Consider the following 18,512-nt stretch of genomic DNA (forward strand, 5'->3'; position numbering starts at 1 on the left):
TCTAAAAAAAAAAAAAAAAAAAATCCTCCCAGAGACACTGTGCAAGAGGCAGAGAGCCCCAGTACAATGTAAATATCTACTTAAAAAGACAATAAAGTGACTGTCACTATACTTTCACTAAGTAAGTCCCAATTGATAGGAAGGAAAGACAAAGAAGGACAAGAGTGCTCTCCTGGGAAACGCTGGAGGGAAAGAACCCTGAGCTCCAGAGACTCCCTCCAGTCCTAGAGATGGCCCTGATTTGCAGAGGGGTACATTAACATGGAAAAACTTTAGTCCTCAGGAAATGTTCCTTCTGCTAAATCACAGGCAGTGGCAGGACTCCCAAGATCTGAACCAGGTGGCTGAGTTAGTAGTACCTTGTGAAACGGATCGTCAGTCACCAAAGCTTAATTTAGGTGAGAGGGGAAACCAGGTTACTGCTGCCCCTCCTGGGAGAATTTTTTTCATAGTTCAGATGAAATGACATCCAATTTGGAGCTGCCTTTGGTGCTCTCAGAACAGCTAGAAAGGAGAAAAAGAGTACAATCCAATCTTCAGAATGACTATAATTTCCCACTACTGCCCAGTGAACAAAGACTCCCAGTGAGCAAAGCCTTCAAAAGTTGGAAATCATAGTCAAACCTTGAAAATGGATGAGTTCAGTTAGAAAAATAGCCCACAGCCCGTGCATACTTGACAGGGGTCAGCGATGGTCCCTGGGTACTAAAACCACAGCACTTTCCCCTACAGAACTAGTCCACTCACAGGCCTTAGGCATTCCTACCTGGGGATCTCGGTCCTACAACCCTCTGCTCTTTGTCAACCAAGTTTTGCTCAACCCTCAAAGGGCAACTCATGTCTTATACCCTTCATGAAGCCTGCTTTGGCCATTCTCCTCAATTGTCATCTGTCAGCTCTCCTCACCTAAACCAAGGATCATCTTTTTTTGAGACAGGGGGTCTCATTCTGTCACCCAGGCAGTGGTGCAATCATGGCTCACTGCAGCCTTGACCTCCCAGGCTCAAGCAATCTTCCCACCTCAGCTGCCTGAGTAGCTGCCACCAGACCCAGACCTTTTTTCTTTTTTTTTTTTGTAGAGACAGGGTTTCACCATGTTGCCCAGGCTGGTCTCAAGCTCCTGTGCTCGAGCGATCCTCCTGCCCTGGCCTCCCAAAATCCTGGGATTATTACAGGCATGAGCCACTGCACCCAGCCAAGTCTCATCTTATAACCGATTATTATCACAAAGTCCAGCAGCAGAAGCCTAGATATGGGAAAGAGTCAACATTTTTGTTGATCAATGAAAAGTGTAAATTCATCATTAGTTTGATTATTTCTTTTATAATTCCAGCTTACCTCATACATGCCCTCCCTAGAGCTAAGGCATACTGAACCCCACAAATTAGTACATTTTTACCACATCTGAAAAGTTTGGAACAATGAGAAAAGGGCTAGAGACATTCCATAAGGAGACCAGAACATGCTGGGGCTAGTTTTGCTAAGAAGCTATTTTTTGATTCCTCAATCTATTGTTGCATTATTTCAATTTCCTTGTTTGGAACAAGTTGGGACAGGAATAAGTTAATAAAAAAAAAAGAGAAGTGTTCCATCCCCCTACCTCCAAACTGAATTACATACTTCTCCTTTGTCCCAGATAGTTAGATAGCAATCCTGTTCTTCAGAATTTTTTTCTTTTTTTTTTTTTTTTGAGACAGAGTCTTGCTCTGTCACCCAGGCTGGAGTGCAGTGGCACAATCTTGGCTCAATCTTGGCACAATCTTGGCTCCACCTCCTAGGTATTTTTTTGTAGACGTGGAGTTTCACCATGTTTCCCAGGTCATGTTGCCCTGATCTCGAACTCCTGGGCACAAGTGATTTGGCCACCTGGTCCTCCCAAAGTGTTGGGATTACAGGCATGAGCCACCACACCTGGCTTCTTCAGCATTTTTTAAAGTATGTGAGGAAAGACACTGAACAACCTCACTTGAAGTCTATTCTAGGGCTGCTTAAGCATTCTGTAAGGCAGTCAGTCCCTGTGCAGATTATGCTCATTTCATCTTGTTCTGATGCCACTGGAAAATGATTCCTTCACCTGAAGACAAGTTGATCTAACAGGGCTCACACGCTGCCCCACACCATTTCCTGCCTTTAATGCTCTTCAGAGGGTCTTCCATTTTGATTTCTGATAATGCAATCTATGAAAATTTTCATCAGGCTTCCAGCTGTAGAACTAAATAAAAGGGTTCCTCAAAGAGTCAGGAAGGCAGGGCACCTGCTGGCCCATACAGTCTGGGAATAGAATACTAGACTGAGATCTAACACTGACTTCTTACTGTGGGGCCTTAGGAAAGCCAGGCACTCTCTCTGGGCTTCCATTTCCTCATCTGTAGTATAAGGAGGGTTTCAAAGTCCTGGTAGCTCTAAAATGCTGAGGATAAAATTTAACAGGGTAATTCCAAATATCACTCAGCAGTGTGGTAACACGGTGATATCACAACCAATGGCCTCCCTTCCCCAGCCCTCCAGCCCCCAAAGCCTTCTGTAACTGTTCTTTTGTTTAATCGAAACAAATCATCACCTTACCCTAAACTGAAATTATGCTAAACAGTTCATCATTTCTCCATCACTAGTATTTTCACTGTGCAGTTTTACCTATGTTTTAGTATTCAGGTCTTTAAGGAAAGGAAACAAAACTGGCTTTTTTTTTTTCGGCTAAATGAATGTCCTTGGTCACCCTTATATTTCTTTCCAACGAATAATGTCACTGGGCTGTTCCATGGTCACCTGAATCTCAGTCTGTTGAAATCACATTGGTATCTTTAACCTTTCCAGGCTCCCCCTTCAGGTTCCACTAGCTCTGCCACTAGCACCACCACTGACCCACTCTCAAGACCTCGGAATGATTGCCCCTCATCCTAAAATTCACCAGCTGTGAAATCCTTACGAGTCTTCCTTGCTAAGGTGTCTTTCATTTTCTCCTTTGCTTTTCTTTGTCACCTCTTTGGATCAGCCCTGACTGCTTCATGCCTAAACGTCTCTAGGAGCATCCTAGTTAGTTCATCCATCCTCTTCACTGCTAGTAGATTGTTTTCCTTTAAATGTCACTTACATGATCTTTTGTTCCTGCTCAAAAACTGCAATAGGCGTTTTCTTTTCTTTTTCTTCTTTTCCTTTTTTTTTTTTTTTTTTTTTTTGATACAAAGTCTCGCTGTCTCCCTGGCTGGAGTGCAGTGGTGCAATCTCAGCTCACTGCCCACCTCCGCCTCCCAGGTTCAAGCAGTTCTCCCTGCCTCAGCTTCAGGAGTAGCTGGGATTACAGGCACCCACGACTACGCCTGGCTAATTTTTGTATTTTTAGTAGGGATGGGATTTTGCCATGTTGCCCAGCCTGTTCTCGAACTCCTGACCTCAGGTGATCTGCCTGCCTCAGCCACCCAAAGTGCTGGGATTACAGGAGTGAGCCACTGCACCCGGCCTGTTTTTTCATCTTCATAAAATAAAATCGAGATCTGAAAGTCCTCCACAATATCCCTGGCCTGCCCCTCCAGCCTCATTTCTGATGTGTAGGAGGTCTGCCAGCTGCCTCAGCCTTCTCTGCCACTTGCATTTCTACTTTGTCTCTCCTTCTCCCTGCTGCCTGGTCTGCCCTGCTCATCCCACTCCAATGGACAAATCCTTACTCATTCTCCAAAGTGTAATGTAGGCCCATTCCCTCTCTAGAACTTTCCCCCTTCAATCCAATTGGAAATTATCCTTCCTTTCTTGGAATAACTGTAAAACTCAATAGGAATCAAAACAAATTTTTCTACTGTTATTCATTTTACGTAAATAATCTCATTTTCTAAGTTAATTGTAAACTTCTTTGAGAAAAGAGGCTATTTTTTCCACCTCTTATTATCCCTGGTACATAGGATAAATTCTAACATAGGGTAGAAGTTCAATAAAGGTTTGTTGACAAAGACACTAAACTGTCCTAAACACTGGCAGTGGTAACTATCTAGCAAATAATCCCCCTCAATTAATGAATTATTGATAATTCATTGATAAGGTGTTCTCGCATCTAAAAATCATGGATGTAGAGATTAAAGGAGAAATAATTGGTAGAAGAAAATCCAGACTGGGTAATAGAACAAAAGGATTTAGTGTTCTATCTAGGCCCTAAAGGGCATTTGCAGAGTTATAGGGTCATAAAATAGGATGATCTGCAATAGCTTAGTCCTTGTTATATATATTAGATTCTAGTGTTTAAAATTTAGAAGCAAACTCAATCCTTTTCTTCCTTCACCCACTTTGGAGTGCACCTCAGAATCCTTACTGCCTGGTGTTTGCCCACTTCTTTCCTCTTAACACCTGGAGGGCTTGCCTTTGTCCCCTAGTGTCTGCCATTCATCTGCTCCTGGATGCTCCTGTCTCCAAAACAAATTATGTGATGGGCTTTGAATGAGCCAGTAGATGCAGAATAAATCTTAAAAAAAAAAAAAAATCCATCCCTTTGAAAATAGTATTTCCAGCCTAGTCCTTGCATCTTTAACTTCTTCCTATACATTTTTTAGCTTAGGCCCCTCCTTTAGAGTGTGATATAAATCTGGATGTAAAATTCACATGCAAAACAGATCCCTGCTTCTTAAAATCCTGTAAATTCAGTTATCATAGTTTTTTTAATGTACTGTTAATTGCCCATTGGTAAAAATTAAATAAATAAGTAGATGCAACACACTTGAGAAGTCATTAAAATGTTAAAAGACTGTTTGGAATCAAAGAAGCCCAGAGAAGCTCATTTGTGGAAATCCTGGGCTATAAGGGATATGAGGAAGAAGAGCTAGGTTGAACCTCAAGCTATGATTTATCTCCACCAAGGCCTATTTCTTTCCTATCTCTTGGCAACTTCAGAATCTTCTCAAATTTACAATATCCTACTACCCTACATCAAGGATAAAAAAGATCTAAGGTCTCTGCTTGAATGTCACTTTATTAGAAAGGCCTTCTTTGACCCATACATATAAGAGAGGAGTCCTGGCCTCTATACCCTATCTCCCTTTCACTGCTTTATTTTTCTCCACAACATTTACCAATCAAATGATAATGTTATATATTTCTTTGCTCATTGACCATCTTGGCTTATCAGTGCCACCTCATGAGGACTTGGACATTTTTGTTCACTCTGTATTCCCCAAGACCTAAACCAGTGTCCAGCACAGAATAGGCCTTGAATAAATAGGTGCCGAATAAATGAATAAACCAATCTCATAGTTCGGAAGGACCAAACGAAACAAAACCGCACCCACCATAACTACTTGCAATATTTAGCTAAGGAATCAGTGTAGAGTGGTAAAGAAAATTAAACAGAAAGATTATACAGAGATCAGCCAGCCAAGCCCTGTCACTTTACAAATACGGAAAATGAGGTCCAGAGAGGATAAGTGACTTGGCTAAGTCATAAGCTCCTGTTTTGACAGAAAAAATAAAATGATTCACTACAGAGTCCCAATTTCTTATATACATATGGTGATTATGGAATCAGATAACACGTCTTTAATCTCAGTGAGGCAGGCCTCAGAAGTAAGTGGTATAAAATGGCTGTCAGGTTAGATGCCTTGCCCAAATATATCAACCTCACTGCCTGTCGCCAACATTATGACTCTATTCCTTTGAATCTTGAGAGATTTTAAAAAACACACTTTAATCTGTTCTCAGCTAATACTTCAGCCAGTTGAGAGCAACACCAAGAACCATGCTAGTTGTTTTTCTTTTTTTTTTTTTTTTTTTTCTTGAGATGAAGTCTTGCTCTGTCACCCAGGCTGCTCTGTCACCCAAGCTGGAGTGCAGTGGCGCGATCTCGGCTCACTGCAAGCTCCACCTCCCGGGTTCACGCCATTCTCCTGCCTCAGCCTCCCGAGTAGCTGGGACTACAGGCACCCGCCAACACGCCCAGCTAATTTTTTGTATTTTTAGTAGAGACGGGGTTTCACTGTGTTAGCCAGGATGGTCCCGATCTCCTGACCTTGTGATCCACCCGTCTCAGCCTCCCAAAGTGCTGGGATTACAGGCGTGAGCCACCGTGCCCGGCCTCATGCTAGTTGTTAATAGGGAGTAGAAATGAAGAATTTGAGTTTGAAGTCTGGAAGATGTGAATTCAAATCCCAAGTCCATGATTTAAATAGCTGATTGACCTTGGGAAAATTATTTACCCTCTCCGAGTCTGCTGGCTCAGTCTCTGGAACGACCGTAAGACTCCAGTGGTGATTATTGCTATGCTTTGCATTTTGGTCCTAGTACAAAGCTGGAAGCTCAGCTCTAGCCTGAGATCAGTAGAGATAAGAGAAGAAGCAAATGCAGAATTCTCCTGAGGAGTCCAGATGTAAAGGTCTTCCAGGATAGGGATGTGTTAGCTTCCAAGGTCTGAAGTACCGAGCTCAGAAGTGAGCCCTACCCGGGAGCTGGTTACTGCTGCAGCCGTCAGAATGGAGCGCTCCCATCCACAGCACAGCCTCAGCCCAGCAGTGGGTAGGAAGGGAGCCCACCAGCAACCAGCTGCTTGGCAACTCTGGGCCTAAAGTTGGTGTTAGAGCGGGATGAAGGAGCTGCCCTGGCACCAATTTATCAGAGGTGCTAAAACATCCCCAGAAATGTGAGAAGGAGAAAACTAGATTTATCAGGATTTCTCTTAAGGAAAGTCTCTTGTGTGATTGAAAGAATGCTTCCTTCTGGCAGTTTTACTGATCACAAAAAGTAACATAAATAAATAAATAAAAAGAAAGAAATGCTCCGATAAGCCCCTTGAGGGCAGGTGTGTGTGTGTGTTTGGGGTGAGAGTGGGGTATCCTAAATGCAGGCTTGAGTAGCAACACATGGTCACTAAAAAGCCTTCAGCCTTCAAAGAAGGCTGAGTCTGGTTTTCTTGTGGGATTTTCATTTTGCTGAGCGGTGTAGCCAGTGTGAGGCCAGAGCTGAACTGTTATTGATCCTGGACAGGAAGCTGAGTACTGCTCTCGGGAGCCTCCTCTTCCACCCTTCCTCCAGGAAGAGATCACCCTGTCTTCATTCAAGTGTGAGATATTGAAAGAAAATCCATTCAAGCAAGTGCCAGACTTTTAATCTGCCTCAGGTATCTTGATTCAGTTCTGTCTATGGGACCTTAATCTTAAATCTCAGAAACCCCATCTCACTAACTCCACCTCGTCGGCTCTGCAAATCACACCTCCCCATATCCTATGGGACTGCTCCTCTAATCAGAATCTGGAAAGGTTGTCTGGGAGGAGCTCCTGGTGTGTCCCTGTAGCCAATTAGACATTGGTTGATATGATTTTGCTACTTGTAACAGCTAGTGACTGGACTAGCTGAATTCACTTGGTTTGTTCCTCTATTTCAGAGTAATTCAAATAAAACTTTATAGTAGTTAGCATATGTGATATACATGTGCAGATGATCACAGTTCATGCCTTTCACCAAACACTTTCATGCCTCTGTGCCTTTGTTCCTCCCATCTTCTATCCCTCAAATATCTTTCTTTATCTAACGAAATACTTCTCATCTTCAGGGCTCAATTCAAGCACCTCTTTCTCTATGAAGCTTGCCCCTATCCTCTAAGTCATAATTAGTCAATCCCTCTTCTGCTACATTCTCAAACTGCATTATTGGTGTTTCTTCCTGCCAGGAATTATAGGCAATAGTCTCTATGTATTTACTTATTTATTTTTAGAGATGGGGTCTTGTTCTGTTGCCCAAGCTGGAGCGAATGCGGTGGTATAATCCTAGCTCACTGCAGCCTCGATCTCCAGGGCTCAAGCAACCTTCCTACCTCAGCCTCCCAAGTAGCTAGGACTACAGGTGCATGCCACCACACCAGACTAATTTTAATTTTTTTTTGTAGAAGTGAGGTCTCACTTTCTTGCCCAGGCTGGTCTTGAACTCCTTGCCCTCAAGCAGTCCTCCCCCACCAGCCTTCCAAAGTGCTAGGATTACAGTCATGACCCACCGTGCCCAGCTGACCATTTCATATTCATATCCATTGTACCTGGCAGGTAATGATTCTTTTTTTAATTTCTTTTTTTAATTCACAAATTATAATTGTATATATTTAGAAAGTGTAGTGCAATGTTATGATATATGTATACAACATAGAATAAGTAAATCAAGCTAATTAGCCTACCTGTCACCTTATATACTTGTCATTGTTGTGGTGAGAACATTTCAACTTTATTCCCTTAGCAATTTTGAAATATACAATATATTAACTAAAGTCAGCCTGTTATGCAATAGATCTCAAAAATGTATTCCTCCTGTCTTACTGAAATGTGTACCCTTTGACCAACGTGTCTCCATTCCACCCCCTCACCCATCCACCCCCAGCCTCTGGAAACCACCATTCTACTCTTGACTTCCATGAGTTTGACTATTTAGATTCCACATATAAGTGAGCTCATGTAGTATTTGCTGCTTGGTGCTGGCTTATTTCTCTGAGCATAATATCTTATGATACTAGAGTGCTGGACTTGAAGCCTCAGGATAAACATGGCATATCTCCTTATAGTAGCAATTTTACTCTTTATACTAGCAATTTTACTGTTTATACTAGCAATTTTACTTAATTTTCAGCAATTTAAAAAATTATCAAATATTTTTTAATGATCAGATATTTTATGGAGGGGAGTGCAAAATTAGCTGGACTTTTAAAGATAACTACATTTAAATCATTTATTCACATTCCTCTGACATGGGAACTATTCGCAGTGGGCACTCAACACAAGTTTGAGTTGAATTTAATTTCAGGAGATGTTTATAATCAATTATTTCTTTCCCTAAAAAAAAACCACAGAAGTTTATTTATTCGTATTAATAGCAAGAAGACCATTCTTTAAAAAAAAAAAATTAATGAGTTAGAAAAGGCAAACTGGAAAAATCAATGCTACTTCACCTAAATTGTAAATTTTGGCTTAACAAAGCTCACTATTTAAACATGTCTGAGAATCTTTCAGAGCACTACCCTTTGGCAAAGACCAAATGATTCTTTGTATTTCAAAAATGTTTTATAAGATACATTATACACATAAAATAGCATATGCAATACATGCACACTTTACTCTTCCAAATCTTTACAGTATCTGATAAGTAAAAAATTTAAATGAATAATAAATAAGATGTATTTATCAAGTGAAATATCCTTGAGACTTTATGAAGCCAGTGCCAAGAAGCAGGATGTAAAACTAATATTTTCCTTTTTTTAAGTATATTAGGTTAAGTACAGCCAAATAGAAATGAATCAGCTATGATGTTATCTGCAAGCCTTGCTTTATACTACATTGCTTTAAAATCTCAATTATAAAAGCAATACGTGCTTAATATAGAGATGTTAAAAACCTGACCCACTGTACCCTCTTTCTCTTTCCTGCTAGTTGTAGGTGGAAGGGTCAATGGGAAGTCACGTGGCCCATCTGGAGTGCCTGGAAGACAGCAGAGGGCATGACAGTGGCTGAATCAGGAGTGAGCGATCCACCTTGAGTGACTGATACTAGCTTGCCTGTGCATGGGACTTACTGCAGCCAAGGAGTCAATGTGCTGCCCAAACTTTGTGTTTGACACGCACCCTTTTTTTCTCATACAGTTTCAGAACTTTATTCTCCCAACTTCCTTTGTAAAAGCAATGGCTTTCCAATCAATTCCATTTGATTTTAGCAATATATCTTTTTAAATAATATATCATTTAGTCAATGATCCCCTCCAAAATCAGAATCAAGTGGTCTCGTCTACTTTTTATACCTTATTCCATCATCCAAATTATTATTCTCATGATGATTTATTTAGCCATGCACTAATATAGACTTTCTGCCTACCAATGAAAGTCTTGATCAAAATCGTTCCGTGACTCCTGAAGTTCAAATGTCCCAACCCAACGGACCAACCCCTTTGTGCTCTGGCTTCTGCCCAGCTCTGGAGACTCATCTTTAGTCGCTCCCATGCACATACTGGGCTTCTATCACGAAGACAGTCATGGTTCCCCATCCATTCTAGCCTCTGGGGCTGTTCCCTCTGTGGACATCCTTCCCCTGCACCAGGCTAGCTGTCAAACTCCTAGCGTCCTTCAATATTTTGTGCAAATGTCATTCTTCCCTGGCTTTCTTGATATGACCCAGGAGAGTTCAGCCCTGTTTTTCTGTGCTGTGGTATGGCATCTTGTCTACACTTCCATTATAGTATTTCTATCAAACTATAAATTTAAAAGTCTCACTTCTACAAGATCAGGGATCCATACTCCCAAGGTTTCCACAAATCCTCTAAATTATAGGCAAAATTTTATAGGTTCATTTTCTTATTGGGAAAGAGTTCAGAGCTCACATCAGTTTCTCAAAGGAGTCTATAATTACTCTCTCAAAAATAAACTTAGAAATCACTGCACTAGATTATGAGTCCCTGGGAAACAGAGAGTGAGTTCTAGAGTTCTTTGAGTTTCTACAGATAGATGCCTAATATTAGCTGAATGAGCATTTCAGTTATTGTTTAGAGGTAGCTGCTTATTCTAGTAAAGATATATAGTAAATTCAACTTCCTCTGTTTTTTTATTTAAGTGGATAGAAAGTGTGATACTGTGAAAAGTATGGATATTTTTCATACGTTCAAGTGTGATACTGTGAAAATCCTTCCATACCTTTCTCTTGCCGAGTGTACTATGAAAAGTACACTGGGTTGGCTGGGTGTGGTGGCTCACGCCTGTAATCCCAGCACTTTGGGAGGCCGAGGCGGGCGGACCACTGGGTCAGGAGTTCGAGACCAGCCTGACCAATATGATGAAACTCCATCTCTACTGAAAGTACAAAAATTAGCTGGGTGCGGTGGTGTGCACCTGTAGTCCCAGCTACTCGGGACGCTGAGGCAGAAGAATCACTTGAACCCGGGAGGCGGAGGTTGCAGTGAGCCAAGATCGTGCCACTGCACTCCAGCCTGGGTGACAGAGTGAGACTCAGTCTCAAAAAAAGAAAAAAAGAAAAGTACGCCGGGCAAAAAGAAAGATATGGAAGGATTTATACCAAACTACTAACAGCAGTTATGCTTGGAAAGAGGAATGGGGTTAGGGGTAGGATGATGGGCTTTTAAATCTTACTTAAACTCTTCTGTCATGATCACGTTTGTATTTTATTTTACAATGAGCACTTTTGGGTTTTGAAATTTAAAAATAATGTTTTAAATTATGAGACTTTTTTCTTAAGTGTGTCAGACATCTAGCTTCCAATCCCAGCTCTGCTACTTATTTCGTTTTGTGACCTGGGAAAGTTAATCTTCCTAAGCCTATGCTCCCTCAACTGTCAAGTGGGCATAATAGTTACCTAGCCCACATGGTTATTAAGTGACAAAGCCCAGCATGAAGTAGGAACTCAGAATACATCACTTCAATGGAAAGTAGATGTTGTCTGTTTTTCACAATCATCAAAGACATCCAAAATAGAACTTAATTAAAACATAATATGGCTGAGCGCAGTGGCTCACACCTGTAATCCCAGCACTTTCGGAGGCCAAGGCAGGCAGATCACTTGAGGTCAGGAGTTCAAGACCAGCCTGGCCAACATGGTGAAACCCTGTCTCTATAAAAATACAAAAATTAGCTGGGCATGGTGGCGTGAGCCTGTAATCCCAGCTACTCGGGAGGCTGAGGCAGGAGGATTGCTTTAACCTGGAAGGCAGAGGTTGCAGTGACCTAAGATCACACCACTGCACTACCGGGCAACAGAGCAAGACTCTATCTCAAAACAAAACAAAACAAAACGAACAAACAAAAAAGCATAGTTCATTCTTGTCTCAATGCTGTTAGCATTCATATACGCAATCAAGTCTGATGTAACATAGCTGGTTTAGAAGGTGGCTATTTGCCCTTACTGCTAGCTAATTAAGTAATCTCACAATTTGTTTATTTGATGGTTATCAAACCAAGAATGGTTATAAAATTCTACAAAGAAATTTATAATACTTCTGCTTCAATAATGATCACTGGTTTAAGCTAAGTTCTCAGTTTGCCTGTGTTCTTATTAGAAAACAGTTCTTTGCAATTTTCACTCACCTCGTGCCCTGTCTCCACTGGGAGACATCACAGCATGTTTTTTGAAGTCTTCTTCTTGTTTTCTCTAGAAGTTCTGTAAAAAAAACAAACAAAACGCCATTGATAATGATAGCTACCTTGCATTTTATACCATCATTTTTTCCTGTAATTTTGTAATTAAAAGTTCTTATTATATATGCAATTCACCGTTGTTAAATATTTCTAATAGGTAAAAAACATATAAAGTAAAAAAGTAAAAGTCTTTGTTTCTTTTAGTCTTTTAATTTTTAAGTCACTTGGTATTGAGCAAGTACAATCACCTCAGTATTCATATGTTTGGGGGACTAATAAAAATAAATTTCTATGTATTTAAAAACATAGCTGGAGAACTCCAACATGGCTTAGGGGGCTTTGCTGAATCAGAAGAGTTCAAAGCAGTTGATATGACCGTAAAATGTTGAAAGCCACAAATCTAGAGTCTTTTCTAATATTCCACATTAAATCACCTACTTCAAGTGACAAGTGAAATGTGTTTGTAATAGGCTTTTCTTTAGGCACCAATTGAAGTGATCTATACTCAAAATTAAGAACAAATCTATTTAGAAAACATTCTGTGATTTATATAATTTTTGCTGCAGTACGGGCAGTTTGGCCAGTTCACTGAATCTTCCTGGACTTCGGTTTCCTGACCTGTATGATTGGCTTAGTAATAGTAATACTTGCCTCACAGTGTGGATGTGAAGATTCAGGGACACGAAGCCTGGAGGGAGGGAGACTGGGACATAGAGTGCAGGGAGGGGCAAAGCCTTACTTGGTCACCTTTTGTCACTTTATCACGAGGCCTTTATTCTGGGTGAATCTGTTTATTCCCAGCTTGGCTTGCTCTTTTTTTCCTTTAATTTTACTGATTTTTTTTTCTTAAAAGATTACTTTTGTACATAATGCTGTACTTTGTCTAAAGGAATATAAGAGGCCATGTAAGGCCTGATACTGGCTCTGACAGACACTGCTAGTTGCCACCCAGTATTCATTCTCCTCTTTTTTTGGAAACCCAGTTAAAAGACTGTATTCCCCTCTTCCTCACAGCTAAGTGTAACCATGAGACTAGATTTCTACCCATGCAATACAAGTAGAAACACTGAGAGACCACTGGGAAGTCTCCTAAAAGAGAGAACACACCTTTTTTCCCCATTCCTCGTTCCTGCTGGCTGAACATCAGTGAGATAGGTGGAGACCTAGCAACTGTCTTGGACCAAGAGGTGATACACTAAGGATGGCAGAAGAGCAAGATGAGAGGAACCTGGGGGCCTCTCACTAAGGAACTCATCTAACAGCACTAGACTGCCTACCTTTGTGGGCTTGTTTGTTTGTTTGTTTGTTTGTTTTTAATGTAAGAGAGAAATACACTTCTAGCTTGTTTAAGCCTCTATTCTTCCTCTTTTTTTCCCCCCCAGCATATACAGATTAACTCAATCTTTACTGATATGCTGGTGTTCTAGGAAGCTATCCAGAGCCCAAAAGCAACATTTTTTTTTTTTTAAAGGCAGGTTTTCTCTCTGAAGCCCAGGCTGGAGTGCAGTGGTGTGATCGTGGCTCTCTGCAGCCTCGACCTCCCGGGCTCAAGCAATCCTCCTGCCTCAGCCTCTGAGTAGCTGGAACTACAGGTGCATGCCACCATGCCTGGCTAATTTTTTTGTTTTTTGTTTTTTGTTTTTGGTAGAGATGGGGTTTTGCCACGTTGCCCAAGCTGGTCTCAAATTCCTGGGCTGAAATGATCCCAGTGTCTCGGCCTCCTAAAGTGTTGGGATCAAAAGAGTGAGCCAGCCTGGCAAGAACGATTTTTAATTCTGGAAAGTTTTCTTATATTTCCTTGGAGCCTATGTGTGCTTTCTGCTTATTAACAACAGTCTTCAGTCTTCAGTCTTCAGACTTTAGAAGTCTTCACTCCAGCCCTTGTTTGTGCCCTATCTCCCTTGAATTGCCTACATTTTAGATACTACTCACTCATTTGAGCTCTTCAGATAGAAACCTGGAAAATGAGGCAACTCACTTGGGAAAAAAGAAAGAAAGTTTGGCTAAAATTAAGTTTTTAGGGGTTTAAACAGAGTTCACGTGCATTCAACAAGTATTTAATAAGCATATACCACATAAAAGGCATTGTACCAGGTGCTAGGAGAAATGAAAGGATGCCATTGTTTCTGCTTCCAGTCTAGAAGGGAAGATGAGACACACAAATAACTGTAACATATAATGGATTGTGACAAATGAAAAAGAAAAGTGTAAAGTGCCTAACATTTTCAGAGAAAAGATGAATTCCCTTGTGGGGATTAGAGAAAGCTTCATTAAGAAGATAGGATTTGAGCCAGGCTTTGCACGATACGTAGAAATGGTCAAAAGGGGATCACCAGAGGGGCCAGGCACAGTGGCTCACACCTGTAATTCCATCATTTTGGGAGGCTGAGGCAGGTAAATCGCTTGAGCTCAGGAGTTCGAGACCAGCCTGGCCAACATAGTGAAACTCTGTCTCTACTAAAAATACAAAAATTAGCCCATGGTGGCGGGTGCCTGTAATCCCAGCTACTCGGGAGGCTGAGGCAGGAGAATTGCTTGAACCCAGGAGACAGAGGTTGCAGTGAGCCAAGACTGTGCCACTGCACTCCAGCCTGGCAACAGGGTGAGACCTTGTCTCAAAAAAAGAAAAAAAAAAAAAAAGGATTACCAGAGGAACAAAGCACAAGGCCTAGGTGGATTTAGGAACCCTAGGGAGCAAAGAAGGTAGAGTAGAAGGTGAGGCTAGACAGGTAGATTGGGGGCAGATAGAGGGCCTTGAATCTCTTCTTTGGAGCTTGCTCTGCAGTGGAGAGAATGAGTCATTGAAAATGTTTAAGCAGAGGTATAACAAGATCACATATCTCTGGTAAGAAGATGACTTAGTGGCACTGTAGAGGAAAGAGCAGCTGCAAAGAGGCCAGTGAGCAGGCACCTTTAATAACTCAAGTAAAAGATAATGATGACCTGAATTAGGGAAGTGACTCTTAGAAAGGAAAGGAGGGCACAGATAGAAGCGACATTTCAAAGGTTGCTCCATGAGCCAAATGTATGCTTCACCCAAGAAAAAGAGTTGGATAGTCACTCTCAGATTCAGAAGGAGGAAATATGTCATAAGATAATTTTTAAAATTACTCTAACTTATTTGAACCAGGAGACTAAAAGGAGGCTGAATATGCTATAATAATGAACTTGTTGGTTCTACAATTTTAGCAGAGCCTTAACTTTTGTTTTTGTCAATTGGGGGTGCACTGACTAACTCTGCTAGGAGATGGGGAAAGCACATTTAAAAATATCTCAAAAAAGAAATACAACCATCCTTTCTTTCCCATTGTTCATCCTTTGCCCGGGTGTTATGGTACTTAGCAGATGTCAGTTAGGTTTTTCTACTTTTCCCCAGTTATCTGTTTACCCACCTTTAGGCATCATCTCTACCCACCCTACCTACTCACACACTCCATAAAAAACCCAGGGAAAATTACGAGGAGGAGATTTTTTTAGAGAGCGTAAGAATTTTCCAGTATTTGCTTCTTCATTGCTTGCTAAAACCATGCCAGCATAGCCTGGGGAAAGGTGGAAAGGGCTGGCATTGCCCCATATAAGGGAATTATACCCTCAAATCATTTGAGATAAGTAGGCCCCAAAGACAAATCCAAAACAGCTACTCCCTCATTCTCAGGAAATAAATTCTAGAGATTTCCTCAAATGGATAAATTTGAGAATCCGATTAGCTGCCACTTTTTCTTTATTTTTCTGATTATTTTAGGAAGACTCAAACAGATGTTAATACTTACTACCCTGTCTTTTTGTCAGTAAAGGCATGAACAGACAACAAAATAATCATGAACATACCAATCAGAAGAGTGCTCTCTGTAATATTAGCATTTATGATTTGTTTCGTTCTTCTTATTTGGGGCATTCAAACTGCTTTACAAATAACATAATGAGGGTTTTTTTTCCTTCCATGACTCCCAAGGTGATTCCCGGCACTCTCAAAAGGCACAAGTGATTAGTCAAGTCCTTGGGGCCCAGCAGCAGTAATGTGATGCATGTTGGTTAAACTGTGTTTCACACTCATGTAAATTGTGTGGGGGGCGGGTGGGGAATCTTCCACACTGTCCTTGAGAAGATTAGCAAGAATTATGAATTTAAAGATTCTTACATTTATAAAAATCCAAACAAAGAGAAATATTGAACAAATCATACTCCAGTCCTAAAATCAAAGTCTAAGGGTCTTAACCTGTGGTCCCAGGAATAGGGTTTCAGGTCACCTGTAAATCTCCTGAAATTGTATGCAAAATTTTGTGTGATTTTACTTTTTTTTTTGCAGAAATGGTGGACTGGTTTCTGAAGATTCTAAAAGCAATTCTTGACACCGAAAAGGTTAAGAACTGCTGTCATTAAAGAAAAAGGAAGGAAGGAAGAGGGAGAGAGGAAGGGAGGAAAGGAGAGAGGAAGGGAAGGAGGAAGATCCGTTGATCTTTGTATCCACATTGCTTAGTTTATTACTGGCCTGCTATGTTGAAGTACACTCTTATACACAGAGAAAAGGGAAGGTAAATAAAGGGAATTAAGAAAAAGTTAACAATAAGGCCGAGCATGGTGGCTCACACCTGTAATCCCAGCACTTTGGGAGGCTGAAGTGGGAGGACTGCTTGAGATCAGGAGTTCAAGACCAACCTGAGCAACATGACGAAACCCCATCTCTACAAAAAATACAAAAATTAGCCGGGTGTGGTGGTGTGCACCCGTGGTCTCAGCTACCTGTGGGGGCTGAGGTGGGAGGATTGCTTGAGCCCAGGTGACAAAGTGAGACCTTGTCTAAAAAAAGAAAAGAAAAAAGAAAAAAAAAAAAAAACCAATAGTATGGTCATCTTCTTTCAAAAGCCTCTGAGTTTTCAAATGAGTTTAGATTGCATTTCCAGAGCCCATGGTTATGAAAAATGTAGACATTAATTAATTCAGTTTGTGAAAAATGTTTAGAATAAATGTGCATCAAAAACTTTTTTCTCTAGGATAAATTTCTGATCATTATGTTGAATCCTTCAGAAGTAGCCTTCAATGAAATAGCTATTCCATTTACAGCAATATGATTTTGTATTAAAAGGGGCTATTAAAAATATAAAAGGGTGATATAGAGATTTCTACATATTCAGAATACTATTTCAGCATATAAAAACTCACATAATTCCAATACTAATTATAATAGAACGCTATTCTCACTTAAGACAATGTTTAAGTGAAACTCAGTTCTTCTCATTACACACCAAAGCCCCATGAAGTGTTTAGAATTAGGTTTCACCAATAAAGCCCCCATGTAATTAATCAGTACACATTTTCAATCAGGATGTGTTTTTTGTTCTGTACATAGGGGAGTGAATGCTGAAGATTCCCCTATTCTTTTTCTGTGTTAGAAAGGAATAAACCAATCTCCCTCCATCCCTAATCTTTTTCATTCTTTAATTATTCTTAATCCCAAAGAGGCATGTCCATGTCAGATTTACGCTGCCTAGCATCCTTTCTTTAAGACTGCTCTCAAAATTTAACTCATCTTCAACTATATTTATTAATATGCAGAACAACTTCAGTCTCCAGTTTATTGATAACCTGCAAAGCGCAGTTAAGACATAATATAAAAATTAAGCAAGGAAATAAATGTTTTACAAATTGTTCTAACTTTTAAATAAAAGTCATTTCTTTGAATGGCTACCTTAAATAAATGTTAGCATATATTGGATTTAAATTAGTACACCATGTGGTAAGGATTGATGGGTTTTCATCTCTTATAAAATTGTTTCCCCTTTCAGTGCCCCTTAAAGCATATAAAAGCGCATACTTACCCCATGTTGCTTGCGGTGGTTATATCATCCTCAGATCAAGGCTTATCTGGGTTCTGAATTAACTTAAAGGTTATAAAAAGAAGCAGTAGAGAGGCTTGACTTCCCCTGAAACGAGACCGTAGTATGCTAACCAGGCTTTTAAATGAGGAAAACTAGTGTCTCTTCTAATTATATAAGCTCCAGGTCAAATTCTAGCATCAACTAATCAAATAACTGAACTGCATTTAGTTTCAATGAGTAAAAAGGAAGAAACCCATTTAGGAGGAATATCTTTGGTATATTAGAAAATTGAAAAGTTGTACTTTGAAAAGTTATTAACATAGCAATACAAGTTAAATATTTTAAGAGTAAAATATATATCTTGCTGCCTTAAATAAATTGAAAAAAATTAGGGAAAATTTATTTTGCAGCAAAGCAGATACTTTTCTATATTTTCCAGAAGTTTTTGAATTTAAATTATATGTCCTGGTCCCTGAAAACATCTTCTCACCTTATCTTAACTTGTCCAGTATTTGTCTCTTCATGAATTTCCATATAATAATAATATTTAATTCTAAAGCCATGCCAGCTAATGTTTAGCAACATATACAAAAATGTCCAATTCTTAAAATGTATCT

General features: G+C 40.2%; 1 protein-coding gene across 13 annotated transcripts in view; it reads right to left on the bottom strand.

Annotated features, from left to right (window-relative positions):
• ARHGEF33 (Rho guanine nucleotide exchange factor 33) overlaps positions 1 to 18,326 on the bottom strand; it is a 141,504-nt gene extending 123,178 nt beyond the window's left edge. For 11 of the 13 annotated variants that reach the window (XM_034952980.2, XM_055108038.1, XM_055108037.1 and 8 more), the window contains exons 1-2: positions 17,896 to 17,995; positions 12,029 to 12,101 (exon numbers count right to left, since the gene is read on the bottom strand). The gene's annotated coding sequence lies outside the window, so the exon portion shown is untranslated. Of the gene's footprint in view, positions 1 to 12,028; positions 12,102 to 17,895 lie in introns of all 13 variants that reach the window. The other 2 variants (XM_024927643.5, XM_034952974.2) reach the window with 2 other exon arrangements.
• Between the last annotated feature and the right edge of the window lie 186 nt (positions 18,327 to 18,512).

This window comes from Pan paniscus, chromosome 12 (assembly GCF_029289425.2).
Source record: "Pan paniscus chromosome 12, NHGRI_mPanPan1-v2.0_pri, whole genome shotgun sequence".
NCBI lineage: Eukaryota > Metazoa > Chordata > Mammalia > Primates > Hominidae > Pan > Pan paniscus.